General features: G+C 37.5%; 1 non-coding gene across 1 annotated transcript; it reads right to left on the bottom strand.

The window, feature by feature from the left end:
• Window positions 1-10,833: 10,833 nt before the first annotated feature.
• On the bottom strand, window positions 10,834-10,940 carry LOC139179309 (U6 spliceosomal RNA). The gene has a single exon (XR_011563662.1). It is a non-coding gene; the product is annotated as a U6 spliceosomal RNA (small nuclear RNA).
• Between the last annotated feature and the right edge of the window lie 2,310 nt (window positions 10,941-13,250).

The following is a 13,250-nucleotide window of genomic DNA, read 5'->3' as shown; positions in this document are numbered from 1 at the left end:
GAAATATGTCCTCACATCAAATATGCCTTAAGAGAAATACCTGTATTCTTGCTGCTGAAATCATAATTGAGCAATAAATGCTAATGCTATTGGCACAAATACTAACCCTACAATAGGGCATTTTTGTATAAATAAAGTTGAAGAAAGTATTTGGGCAGCTTTTACATTACTGAAAGGATTAAGTTTTTGGAATTGATGGCTTTTATAGTTGTTACTAAAAAATTTTCCTTCTCACAGTGAATTTCTAATCATGTTGCTCTTTGTTAAAAACACCTGGTCACACTTCTGCTGTATAAAAAATGCTTACCTGTAGTCACATGTAGCTTATGTGTTCAATCCTAAAATAAGTCAGAATGGGTGGTGCAGCTTCACTGGTCCCAAAGGAGGCTAAAACCAAAGAAGTTTTGAAACACAACTTCATTTTTATTTTGGTGAACCTTTGGATCCATCTGGACCAAGAATGGGATGACAAGGCAATAGTGAGAAGATAAAGATGAAAATACCTGGTCTTAGTCTCAAGGAATTAACAAGGTAGAGGCAAGATAACAGTCAGGCAAAGTAGAATTAGGCTGCTCATGCTCAGTCATGTCTGACTCTGTGCAACCCTTTGGACTGTAGCACACCAAGCTCCTCTGTCGATGGGATTTTACAGGCAAGAATACTGGAGTGGTTTGCCATTTCCTCCTCCAGAGGATCCTCCTGACCCAAGGTTCGAACCTGTGTCTCCTGTGACTCCTGCATTGCAGGCAGATTCTTTACTGCTGAGCCAAAAAGCCAGCTTTCATTCCAGTCCCAAAGAAGGGCAATGCCAAAGAATGTTCAAACTACCATACAGTTGTGCTCATTTCACATGCTAGTAAGGTTATGCTCAAAATCCTTCAAGCTAGGCTTCTGCAGTATGTGAATCAAGAACTTTCAGATGTACAAGCTGGGTTTAGAACAGGCAGAGGAACCAGAGATCAAATTGCCAACATCTGCTGGATCATAGAAAAAGCAAGGGAATTCCAGAAGAGAAACATCTACTTCTGCCTCACTGACTATGCCAAAAAGCCCTTGACTGTGTGGATCACAATAAACTGTGGAAAATTCTTAAAGAGTTGGGAATACCAGACCATCTTACCTGTCTCCTGAGAAATCTTTATGCAGATCAGGAAGCAATAGTTAGACCAGACATGGAACAGCAGACTAGTTCAAAATTGGGAAAGGAGTACAATAAGGCTGTATATTGTCACCTTCTTTATTTAACTTATATGCAGAGTACATCATGCGAAATACCAGGCTGGATGAATTGCAAGCTAGAATCAAGATTGCCAGGAGAAATATCAACAACTTCAGATACGCAGATGATACCATTCTAATGGCAGAAAATGAAGAGTAACTAAAGAGCCTTTTGATGAAGATGAAAAAGGAGAGTGAAAAAGTTTGCTTAAAACTCAATATAAAAAACATATATAAGATCATGTCATCCAGTCCCATCACTTCATAGCAAATAGATGGGGGGAAAGTGGAAGCAGTGACAGATTTTATTTTCTTGAGCTCCAAAATCACTGTGGATGGTGACTGCAACCATGAAATTAAAAGATGCTTGCTCCTTGGAAGAAAAGCTATGACAAACCTAGACAGCGTATTAGAAAGCCATTGCTTTACTGACAAAGGTCCGTCTAGGCAAAGCTATGATTTTTCCAGTAGTCATGTATGGATATGAGAGGTGGACTATAAGGAAGGCTGAGTGCTGAAGAATCAATGCTTTCAAATCGTGGTGCTGGAGAAGACTCTTGAGAGCCCCTTGGACTGCAAGGAGGTCAAACCAGTCAATCCTAAATGAATACTGAATATTCATTGGAAGAACAGATGCTGAAGCTGAAGCTCCAATATTTTGGCGACCTGATGCAGTGAGCCAGCTCACTGGAAATGCTCCTGATGCTGGGAAAGATTGAGGGCAAAAGGAGAAGGGGACAGCAGAAGATGAGATGATTAGATAGCATCACACACTCAATGGACATGAATTTGAGCAGACTCCAAAAGATAGGGTAGTTTGGTGTGCTGCAATCATGTGGTCCAAAGAGTTGGACATGACTTAGTGACTGAACAACAACAAAAATGGAATGAGGTAAATTGTAAATTGAGTATAAGCATTGTGCTGAGGGCTTGAAGAAATGGGGCTTATTATATATGTGGCAGGAGTTAGGTTTCAGTAAGTAAGACGGAGTGAAAAGGAGTGTGGGACATCAGAGAAAACAGCCTGGGGCTTCAAGGAGTTGCTAGATGTTGAGCTTTGAAACTCTTGTGGCACTGCAGCCAAATGGATGTGGTTCATGGCTGAGAAAACAGATCATGTCTCCTGAGCAAACAGATCATGTCTCAGTGTCTCCTGTGGCCTATGAAGACCACAGGACCCTGAGCACAGACAAGAATGCTTCCTGTTAATCTGTAAGACCAGGTCAGTCCCACTCTATCATTCACAACTCTCTCACACAGCCCAGGCTGCCACACAAACCCACTACATAGCTGCAAAAGTAAGCCTCTAGGTGATTTTAGCTTTTGTAACTCTTTGGAATCATACGTTTTATTATGCTATTCATTAACCTTAGCAAGAATAATCAATTGACTTTGCAGGATAGTAGAAAGGGGGAAGAAATGATGTAATATATGAAGTAAGTATGGTAAATGCTTTTATGAAGATAAAAAAGAGAAGAGATCAATATATAAATTGGGTGAAATTCTCTAGCTTGATCAAGATGAAGATTTCTGACATTATGAAACTCTCAAAATCTGATAGTTATGTTTTTATTTCCTCATGTACTCTTTTTTTTGGCCCGTGCCAGGTCTTCGTTGCAGCATGCAGGATCTGTACTTGTGACATGTGAACACTTAGTTGCAGCATATAGGATCTGGTTCCCTGACCAGGGGTGAAACCTGGGTCCCCTACATTGGGAACATGGAGTCAGCCACTGGACCACTAGGGAAGTCCCCTCACTTACTTTTATTTCTTCCCCCTTTAAAGGATATATTTTAGGTGGTTAGGCAAAAAGAGAAATATATAGTCCTCATAAAAACTGATTTTGAAAAAATTTTAAGTAAAACTACTTTAAGTATGTTCAGTTCAATTCAGCAAATATTGAGGGTTTCCTTTTCACAAAGTACTGTGAAAGAAGAAGTGTAATTGTGTATAAATAGTTTAAATGAGGATTTATACTCATTATAAGAATTGTGATAAAGTCTGTTAAAAAACAGAATTAATGAATGGACATTTTTTTTAAAAGAAGACATACAAATGGCCAAAAGGTACGTGAAAGATTGACAGATGAATGAATAAAGTGTGGTATATATATGTATAAAATGAAACATTATTCAGTTACAAAAAAGAAAAATCTTGTCATTTGTGACAACAAAAATGGACCTTGAGAGAGAGAGTTTTATGCTAAGTGAAACAAGTCAGACAGAGAAACAAAAATATCAAATGTGCAATCCCACTTATATGTGCAATTCAAAAAGACCAAAAAAAAAAAAAAAGGCAGCCAATCTCATAGATAACAGCGAACAGATCTGTGGGTGCCAAGGTATAGGGTGGAGGATGGGTGAAATGGGTGATGGGAGTCGAAAGGATAAACTTCCAGTTATAAAATAGATAAGTCATGGGGAAGTAATGTACAGCACGGTGACTATAGCTGCTATACTGTATTGTATATTTGAAAGTTTACCAGAGAGTAAGTCTTAAACGTTCTTTCTCATCATAAGAAAAAAACTTCTGTGTCTATGTATGATGATAGGTACGAACTAAAGATTGTGGATCATATCACAATAAATACAAATATCAAATTATTGTGTTACACACCTGAAATGAACGTGTTAATTATGCTTCAATTTAAAAAAACTCAAATTAAGTCCAAATCAAACATTTGTTGAACTTATATCATGTGTAAGGCACTGTGTAGGAGATAAAAGAATAAATAAGGCAAGTTTTTCAAGGATTTATAACCTGCTAGAGAATAAAGCAAGTATAAAAATACCTGAGTTACAAGATAAGGCAAGATATATTTTTACTAGGAGGGTACAAATTTCTGTGCAATTTTCAGGAGTGAAAGATCACTGTCAGGAATCAATCTCACTGACTCAAACTTCAGAATCAGTTCCAAATATAAGGAAACATTTACAAGCCATGAATGAAGGAATTAATACCTTGAGTTTAATCCTTGTGTGGCTAAAAATATGAATTGTGATGTTTCCTTGTTGGAAAATTATTTAGCATCTACAGATACAGTTTTAGTTTTAAGTTATGTTTCACTATAAAGCCTGGTCTAAATATAAAATCTAATTTTAAGCTTTTATATCTTTATTAAACCTTCATGCTCTTGGATTATGTTACTATCACATGGGATTCCTGGGTCCAGGTGATACCACTGCCTGTGAACCTGATTCTTCCTCAGTAAGATGATTCCATCTGTGCTGATATAGGGACTCTTTATTTTTAGGACAGTTATTGCTATGGTTACTGTGAACCATAGTACTAAAGAGTTGGCCTTCAGTACTATGTCTCTGAACAGCTAGTATTTCCCACAGAAACTGTGTAGCGAGAGAATAAATGAAATGAAATATATCATACATTTAACACAAGAAAAGCTATAATCAGAAAACATGCACTTAATTGTCAGCATTTAAATATATAATGCAAAGATTTTTTAAAAATCTCTTCACTCTTCTACAATAACATAAAAAATTCTGACCAACGTATTTAAAATAAGTACATTTACAAAGATATTTGATTAATTATCAAATCAGCAGGAAAATGCAAGTTAAATGCTGTTATTTCCAAATTCGGTTTGGGAACTGAGTAATTAAAGCAGGTGAAACATTTGCAGAGGGTATTAAATGTTTTATTTATAATTAGATTTAACTAATAAATTACAGATACTATAATTAGTAAGAATCCAAATGAAAAATATTTCTTTCAAGACATAATTTGCTTTGCAGAGCACTGTTTGAAACATGATTAAGAATTACTCTTTCAGTTTTAAAACAAAAATTGAAAATATAAGACTTTTCCAAATGACACAAAATCTTCAGATTTACATCTTTTTTTTTCTTGATTTACTTCTTAAGTGTACTCAATGTTCTTATTTCACATGGGAGTTCCAGAAACCTAAGTCTTTAGCCATAACAAAAATCCTTTTTAGTCAGTTTTGGGGCCACATTTCAAAAGAGTTACTTTTTAAAAAATTCTGTATGTGATATTTACCAGAAAAATATGCAGACCTTGAGACAAGATTTTGCTTGTTTTTTTAAATAGCTAAATTTGCTTGTTTTAAATTGTTTATATGTATCAAAGGTAATTCAATCTAATAAGCGACATTTAATAATTTAATGAGTTAGCATTTTGAATAGTTAATTATATTTATAATATATGATAAATGTAATACTATATAAAAATAAAATACATTACATATTTTATATATAACATAACATGTTAAAACAAAACTCTTTACAGTAGACCCTTTCTAATAGAACTATTGGCAGGTAATGCAATTTCCATTATGTGGTCTAGTTTCTAAATTCCTAAAGCTGATTTTCTGCCCAAAAGAAAAATAAAAACACAAGCAAAAAAACAAAGAAACCATTTTCTTGTTGCTAACTGATATTGAGGTAAATCAGGATTCACATGGAGGACTGTAATCTCAATAATACAGCTGTTTAATTTAAATATCTTGAAATTCTAGAAATTCTGAGGACCCATGAGGATTATTTCAAAATTTGAAACTCATCTTACCAAGTGAGTGAGAGGTCATCATGAAATAACATTTAATTTTTGTTGCTAAACTACTAAGCTTTTATATAATAAGCTGCTGCTGCTGCTGCTACTAAGTTGCTTCAGTCGTGTCTGACTCTGTGCCTCAACAATATATTAAAAACATTAAAAAATGTGGGTTCTTTATTCAAAACAATAAAAAAAAACAAACAAACAGAAAAACAGACTATGTTCCCATGTCTATATTACACTCCGATGTTTCTGAATTGAGTCCTGTGAGTGAATGGTTGTTTCTGAATGTGATTAACTCTGGGAGCATTTATAAAAAAAATAAAAATAAAAACAAAAACTTAATCTGATGAGTCCTCTGAATGCTGTTTTCTAGTGATAGCTGAATACTCTGAGGAGAAAGTACAGTAAATCCCCCATCTTTGTCCTAACATTTTATATACAGTATGTAATATCATCTGCATTAGGAATACAAAAATATAGAAATTAAGGGCAATACAAAAATTAAACCTATTTTTAAGTGTTTAATTCAGTGATTTTTTATTATATTCACAGATATTTGTACCTTCACCACAGTCAATTTTAGTAATTTTTGTAAAACATAATTTTAAGTGTTTTCCTAATCATGATGACTACATGCCATCATTAGTTAATATATCAGATTTATATACTCTTCAGTTCAGTCGCTCAGTCGTGTCCGACTCTGCAACCCCATGAATCGCAGCACGCCAGGCCTCCCTGTCCATCACCAATTCCTGGAGTTCACTCAGACTCATGTCCATCGAGTCAGTGATGCCATCCAACCATTTCATCCTCTGTCATCCCCTTCTCCTCCTGCCCCTAAGCCCTCCCAGCATGGGTCTTTTCCAATGAGTCAACTCTTCGCATGAGGTGGCCAAAGTCCTGGAGTTTCACTTCAGCATCATTCCTTCCAAAGAAATCCCAGGGCTGATCTCCTTCAGAATGGACTGGTTGGATCTCCTTGCAGTCCAAGGGACTCTCAAGAGTCTTCTCCAACACCACAGTTCAAAAGCATCAATTCTTCGGCACTCAGCTTTCTTCACAGTCCAACTCTCACATCCATACATGACCACAGGAAAAATCATAGCTTTGACTAAATGGACTTTTGTTGACAAAGTAATGACTCTGCTTTTGAATGTGCTATCTAGGTTGGTCATAACTTTCCTTCCAAGGAGTAAGTGTCTTTTAATTTCATGGCTGCAGTCACCATCTGCAGTCATTTTGGAGCCCCAAAAAATAAAGTCTGACAGTTTCCACTGTTTCCCCATCTATTTCCCATGAAGTGATGGGACTGGATGCCATGATCTTTGTTTTCTGAATGTTGAGTTTTAAGCCAACTTTTTCACTCTCCACTTTCACTTTCATCAAGAGCCTTTTTAGTTCCTCTTCACTTTCTGCCATAAGGGTGGTGTCATCTGCATATCTGAGGTTATCGATATTTCTCCCGGCAATCTTGATTCCAGCTTGTGTTTCTTCCAGTCCAGCGTTTCTCATGATGTACTCTGTAAATAAGTTAAATAAGCAGGGTGACAATATACAGCCTTGACGTACTCCTTTTCCTATTTGGAACCAGTCTGTTGTTCCATGTCCAGTTCTAACTGTTGGTTCCTGACCTGCATACAGATTTCTCAAGAGGCAGGTCAGGTGGTCTGGTATTCCCATCTCTTTCAGAATTTTCCACAGTTTCTTGTGATCTACACAGTCAAAGGCTTTTGCATAGTCAATAAAGCAGAAATAGATGTTTTTCTGGAACTTTCTTGCTTTTTCCATGATCCAGCAGATGTTGGCAATTTGATCTCTGGTTCCTCTGCCTTTTCTAAAACCAGCTTGAACATCAGGAAGTTCATGGTTCCTGTAAAGTAATGCTCAAGATCATTCCAATAAAGCAAATAGTACAATTAAATATATATATAAAGCACCTTTTTCCAAGTATCATTAAGGTCTATATTTGATTGAAGTAGCAAGTTGATAATTGTAAATACATCCTATTACACAAGTAGTGTTCATTTCTGCTGTTCCATCTTGTCTATTTTCTGCAATCCCTTCTTCTCCTTTTTTTATTTTCTCCTGTTTCTTCCATTATAGTAACTGTCCACTTGGATAAACTCCTATTCTTTTCATGTTTTTGTCTTTGTATACATTTTCTATGGTCCCCCAGCATCCTCATGTTACTTTTAAAAAAATGTCTGAATCTGTTTCATTAGGTGTATCAAAACAGTTCCATTCAAAGTACAAGTATATGGTAAAATGACTATATTCATTATTTCCTTTTTCAATGAAATATTACATTCCATACTTTAGATTTTTAAAAATCCCTACTGTTTACTTCAAGCATAATTAGAAAGTAGCTCTGAGAAAAGATCCAAAAGGATACTTTAATGGCATTTTATAGTACTTATCAGATACATGATAGGTAACATAATTTAGTGGTAACTTTGGATTATGGAGTCCGACCTGGATTCAAAATCTAACACTAGAACTTACTAGCTATGTCATCTTGGGTTTTGTTACTTTACTATGGACTTGGCCAACATACAAAAAGGGATAATAATACTTTTAATAATCATCTACAGTAGTCATGTATGGATGTGAGAGTTAGACCATAAAGAAGGCTGAGCACCGAAGAACTGATGCTTTCAAACTGTGGTGCTGGAGAAGATTCTTGAGAGTCCTTCAGACAGCAAGATCAAACCAGTGAATCCTAAAGGAAATCAACTCTGAATATTCACTGGAAGGACTGATGCTGAAGCTGAAGCTCCAATACTTTGGCCACCTGATGCGAAGAGCTGATTATTGGAAAAGACCCCGATGCTGGGAAAGATTAAGGGCAAGAGGAGAAGGGAGCGACAGAGGATGAGATGGTTGGACGGCATCACTGTCTCAGTGGACATGGGTTTGAGCAAGCTCCAGGAGATACTGAAGGACGGAGAAGCCTGGAATGCTGCAGTTCATGGAGTTGCAGAGTCAGACACGACTGAGGGACTGAACAACAACAACAACAGTGCTTACCTGTGAGGCTAGTAAACATATAATTAGCATTATTCTCAAATGTACTTTCATTTTAAGAACAAGAATCACATTTAATTGGCTCTAGTTCAAGTAATGGTAACAGCTAAGATGACAGTGGCTTGTAAGCTTTGCAACTCCTTAGAAATTCAGGCAATAATTTTGAAATTAAAGTATAAAGAAAACTTTACTTCTTGCTTCCAGCAAAAATTATGATGGACAAGGAAAATCAATTCTAAGACTGGAGAACAAAACTGTTATTCTCTACCATAAATGTATCAAGCACTGAATTTTCCATTTTTTTCTCTACCTAACAGAGCAAATGAATTTATAATTAACAAGAAATTCAGTTTCTTTAATATAGATATGGCTATTTAGGTTATCTTCTTGAGTGAGCTTTGGCAGTTTGTCTCTTAAGGACATAGTCAATTTCATAAAAATTTATTGGCATAAAGTTGCCAATAAATATTATTGTTGTTTTAATGTCCCTATGGGATCTGTAGTGGTGTCTCTTCTTTCCTTACTAATATTCCTGACCTGTGTCTTTCTTTCCCCTTATCATTCTAACCAGTGCATGCGTGCTCAGTGGCTCAGTCATGACTGATTCTTTCCAACCCTGCAGAGCTAGAGATCAATCTTTTCAGCTGTATGCCATGAATTTTGCTATTTGTGTTTTCATTTCATTCAATTAAAGTTATTTTCCAATTTCCCTAGACCTTTTTGAGCAGGGGGTTATTTATAAGTGTGCCCTCCAATTTCCATATATTTGTAGATTTCAGATGCTATTTTTATGCTAATTTCTTCGTAGCCTGAGAATATATTTTGTTTGGTTTCAATCCTCTTAAATATATTATTTTATGGCCCAGAATATAGTCTATTGTGGTAAATGTTTCATGAACATTTGAAAAGAGTGCTCTACTCTTTTTGGGTGGGTGGTGTTTAGTTGCTAAGTCATGTTCAACTCTTGGGACCCCATAGACTGTAGCCTCCTGGGCTCCTCTGTCCATGGGATTCTCTATGCAATAATACTGAAGTGGGTTGCCACTGGGTGGTGTGGTCTATAAATATTGTATCAAGATATTTAAGGGATTTCCCTGGTGGTCCAGTGGCTAAGACTCTAAGCTCCCAAATACAGGGGGCCCAGGTTCAATCCCTGGTCAGGGAACTAGATCCTGCAAGCTGTAACTAAAGATTACAAACACACACACACACACAAATTCGTCACTCAAGTTGTGTCAAACTCTTTTCGAACCCAAGGACTATCGATGCCAGGCTCCTCTGTCCATGGAACTTTCCAAGTAAAGATTGCACATGCTGCAGCTAAAAGAGCTTGCATGCACACTACACTGTGTGCTGCAGCCAAGGCCTGGTGCAGCCAAAAAAAAAAAAAAAAGATGTTAGTGTTGTTCAAGTTTTTTAGAACCTTACTAATTTTCTATCTACTTAAGAAGTTCAATTACTAAGAAAGCACTATTGAAATTTCTAACTAGAGACTTGCGTATTTCTCTGTCAGTTCTGCTTCTGCTTTATACTCTTTGAAGTTCAGTTCAGTTCAGTCACTCAGTTGTATCCTACTTTTTGTGACCCCATGAACCGCAGCACGCCAGGCCTCCCTATCCATCACGAACTCCCAGAGTCCACCCAAACCCATGTCCGGTGAGTTGGTGATGCCATCCAACCATCTCATCCTCTGTCGTCCCCTTCTCCTCCTGCCCTCAATCTTTCCCAGCATCACGGTCTTTTCCAATGGGTCAGCTCTTTGCATCAGACGGCCAAAGTATTGGAGTTTCAGATTCAACATCAGTCCTTCCAATGAACACCCAGGGCTGATCTGCTTTAGGATGGATTGGTTAGATCTCCTTGCAGTCCAAAGGACGTTCAAGAGTCTTCTCTAACACCACAGTTCAAAAGCATCAATCCTTCAGTGCTCATCTTTCTTCACAGTCCAACTCTCACATCCATACATGACCACAGGAAAAATCATAGCTTTGACTAGATGGACCTTTGTTGACAAAGTAATGACTCTGCTTTTGTTTTTTTTTTTTTTTTTTTTTAAAAATATGGAACGCTTCACGAATTTGCGTGTCATCCTTGCGCAGGGGCCATGCTAATCTTCTCTGTATCGTTCCAATTTTAGTATATGTGCTGCCGAAGCGAGCACAATGACTCTGCTTTTGAATGTGCTATCTAGGTTGGTCATAACTTTCCTTCCAAGGAGTAAGTGTCTTTTAATTTCATGGCTGCAGTCACCATCTGCAGTGATTTTGAAGCCCCCCAAAATAAAGTCTGACACTGTTTCCACTGTTTCCCCATCTGTTTCCCATGAAGTGATGGGACCAGATGCTGAGATCTTTGTTTTCTGAATGTTGAGCTTTAAGCCAACTTTTTCACTCTCCTCTTTACTTTCATCAAGAGGCTCTTTAGTTCTTCTTCACTTTCTGCCATAAGGGTGGTGTCATCTGCATATCTGAGGTTATTGATATTTCTCCCAGCAATCTTGATTCCAGCTTGTGCTTCTTCCAGCCCAGCGTTTCTCATGATGTACTCTGTGTAGAAGTTAAATAAGCAGAGTGACAATATACAGCTTTGATGTACTCCTTTTCCTATTTGGAACCAGTCTGTTGTTCCATGTCCAGTTCTAACTGTTGGTTCCTGACCTGCATACAGATTTCTCAAGAGGCAGGTCAGGTGGTCTGGTATTCCCATTTCTTGAAGAATTTTCCACAGTTTCTTGTGATCTACACAGTCAAAGGCTTTTGCATAGTCAATAAAGCAGAAATAGATGTTTTTCTGGAACTCTCTTGCTTTTTCCATGATCCAGCAGATATTGGCAATTTGATCTCTGGTTCCTCTGCCTTTTCTAAAACCAGCTTGAACATCTGGAAGTTCATGTTTCACGTATTGCTGAAGCCTGGCTTGGAGAATTTTGAGCGTTACTTTACTAGCCTGTGAGATGAGTGCAATTGTGCGGTAGTTTGAGCATTCTTTGGCATTGCCTTTCTTTGGGATTGGAATGAAAACTGACCTTTTCCAGTCCTGTGGCCACTGCTGAGTTTTTCAAATTGGCTGACATACTGAGTGCAGCACTTTCACAGAATCATCTTTCAGGATTTGAAATAACTCAACTGGAATTCCATCACCTCCACTAGCTTTGTTCGTAGTGATGCTTCCTAAGGCCGACTTGACTTCACATTCCAAGATGTCTGGCTCTAGGTGAGTGATCACACCATCGTGATTATCTGGGTCGTGAAGATCTTTTTTGTACAGTTCTTCTGTGTATTCTTGCCACCTCTTCTTAATATCTTCTGCTTCTGTTAGGTCCCTACCATTTCTGTCCTTTACTGAGCCCATCTTTGCATGAAATGTTCCCTTGGTATCTTTCATTTTCTTGAAGAGATCTCTAGTCTTTCCCATTCTATTGTTTTCCTCTATTTCTTTGCATTGATCACTGAGGAAGGCTTTCATATCTCTTCTTGCTATTCTTTGGAACTCTGCATTCTTTCCTTTTCTCCTTTGCTTTTCGCCTCCCTTCTTTTCACAACTATTTGTAAGGCCTCCTCAGACAGCCATTTTGCTTTTTTGCATTTCTTTCTCTTTGGGATGGTCTTGATTCCTATCTCCTGTACAATGTCATGAAGCTCCATCCATAGTTCATCAGGCACTCTATCAGATCTAGTCCCTTAAATCTATTTCTCACTTCCACTGTATAATCATAAGGGATTTGATTTAGGTCATACCTGAGTGGTCTAGTGGTTTTCTCCACTTTTTCAATTTGTCTGAATTTGGCAATAAGGAGTTCATGATCCGAGCCACAGTCAGCTCCCGGTCTTGTTTTTGCTGACTGTATAGAGCTTCTCCATCTTTGACTGCAAAGAATATAATCAATCTGATTTCTGTGTTGGCCATCTGGTGATGTCCATGTGAAGCCTTCTCTTGTGTTGTTGGAAGAGGGTGTTTGCTACGACCAGTGCGTTCTCTTGGCAGAACTCTGTTAGCCTTTGCCCTGCTTCATTCTGTATTCCAAGGCCAAATTTGCCTGTTACTCCAGTTGTTTCTTGACTTCCTACTTTTGCATTCCAGTCCCCTATAATGAAAAGGACATCTTTTTTGGGTGTTAGTTCTAGAAGGTCTTGTACGTCTTCATATAACTGTTCAACTTCAGCTTCTTCAGCGTTACTGGTCTGGGCATAGACCTGTATTACTGTGATATTGAATGGTTTGCCTTGGAAACGAACAGAGATCATTCTGTTGTTTTTGAGATTGCATCCAAGTACTGCATTTCAGACTCTTTTTTGACTATGATGGCTACTCCATTTCTTCTAAGGGATTCCTGCCCACAGTAGTAGATATAATGGTCACCTGAGTTAAATTCACCCATTCCAGTCCATCTTATTTCACTGATTCCTAGAATGTTGATGTTCACTCTCATCATCTCCTGTTTGACCACTTCCAATTTGCCTTGATGAAGTTC

The sequence above is a fragment of the Bos indicus genome, chromosome 2 (assembly GCF_029378745.1).
Source record: "Bos indicus isolate NIAB-ARS_2022 breed Sahiwal x Tharparkar chromosome 2, NIAB-ARS_B.indTharparkar_mat_pri_1.0, whole genome shotgun sequence".
Classification (NCBI taxonomy): domain Eukaryota; kingdom Metazoa; phylum Chordata; class Mammalia; order Artiodactyla; family Bovidae; genus Bos; species Bos indicus.
The sequence above is the reverse complement of the archived record's forward strand: the minus strand, read 5'-3'. Positions and strand labels throughout refer to the sequence as shown.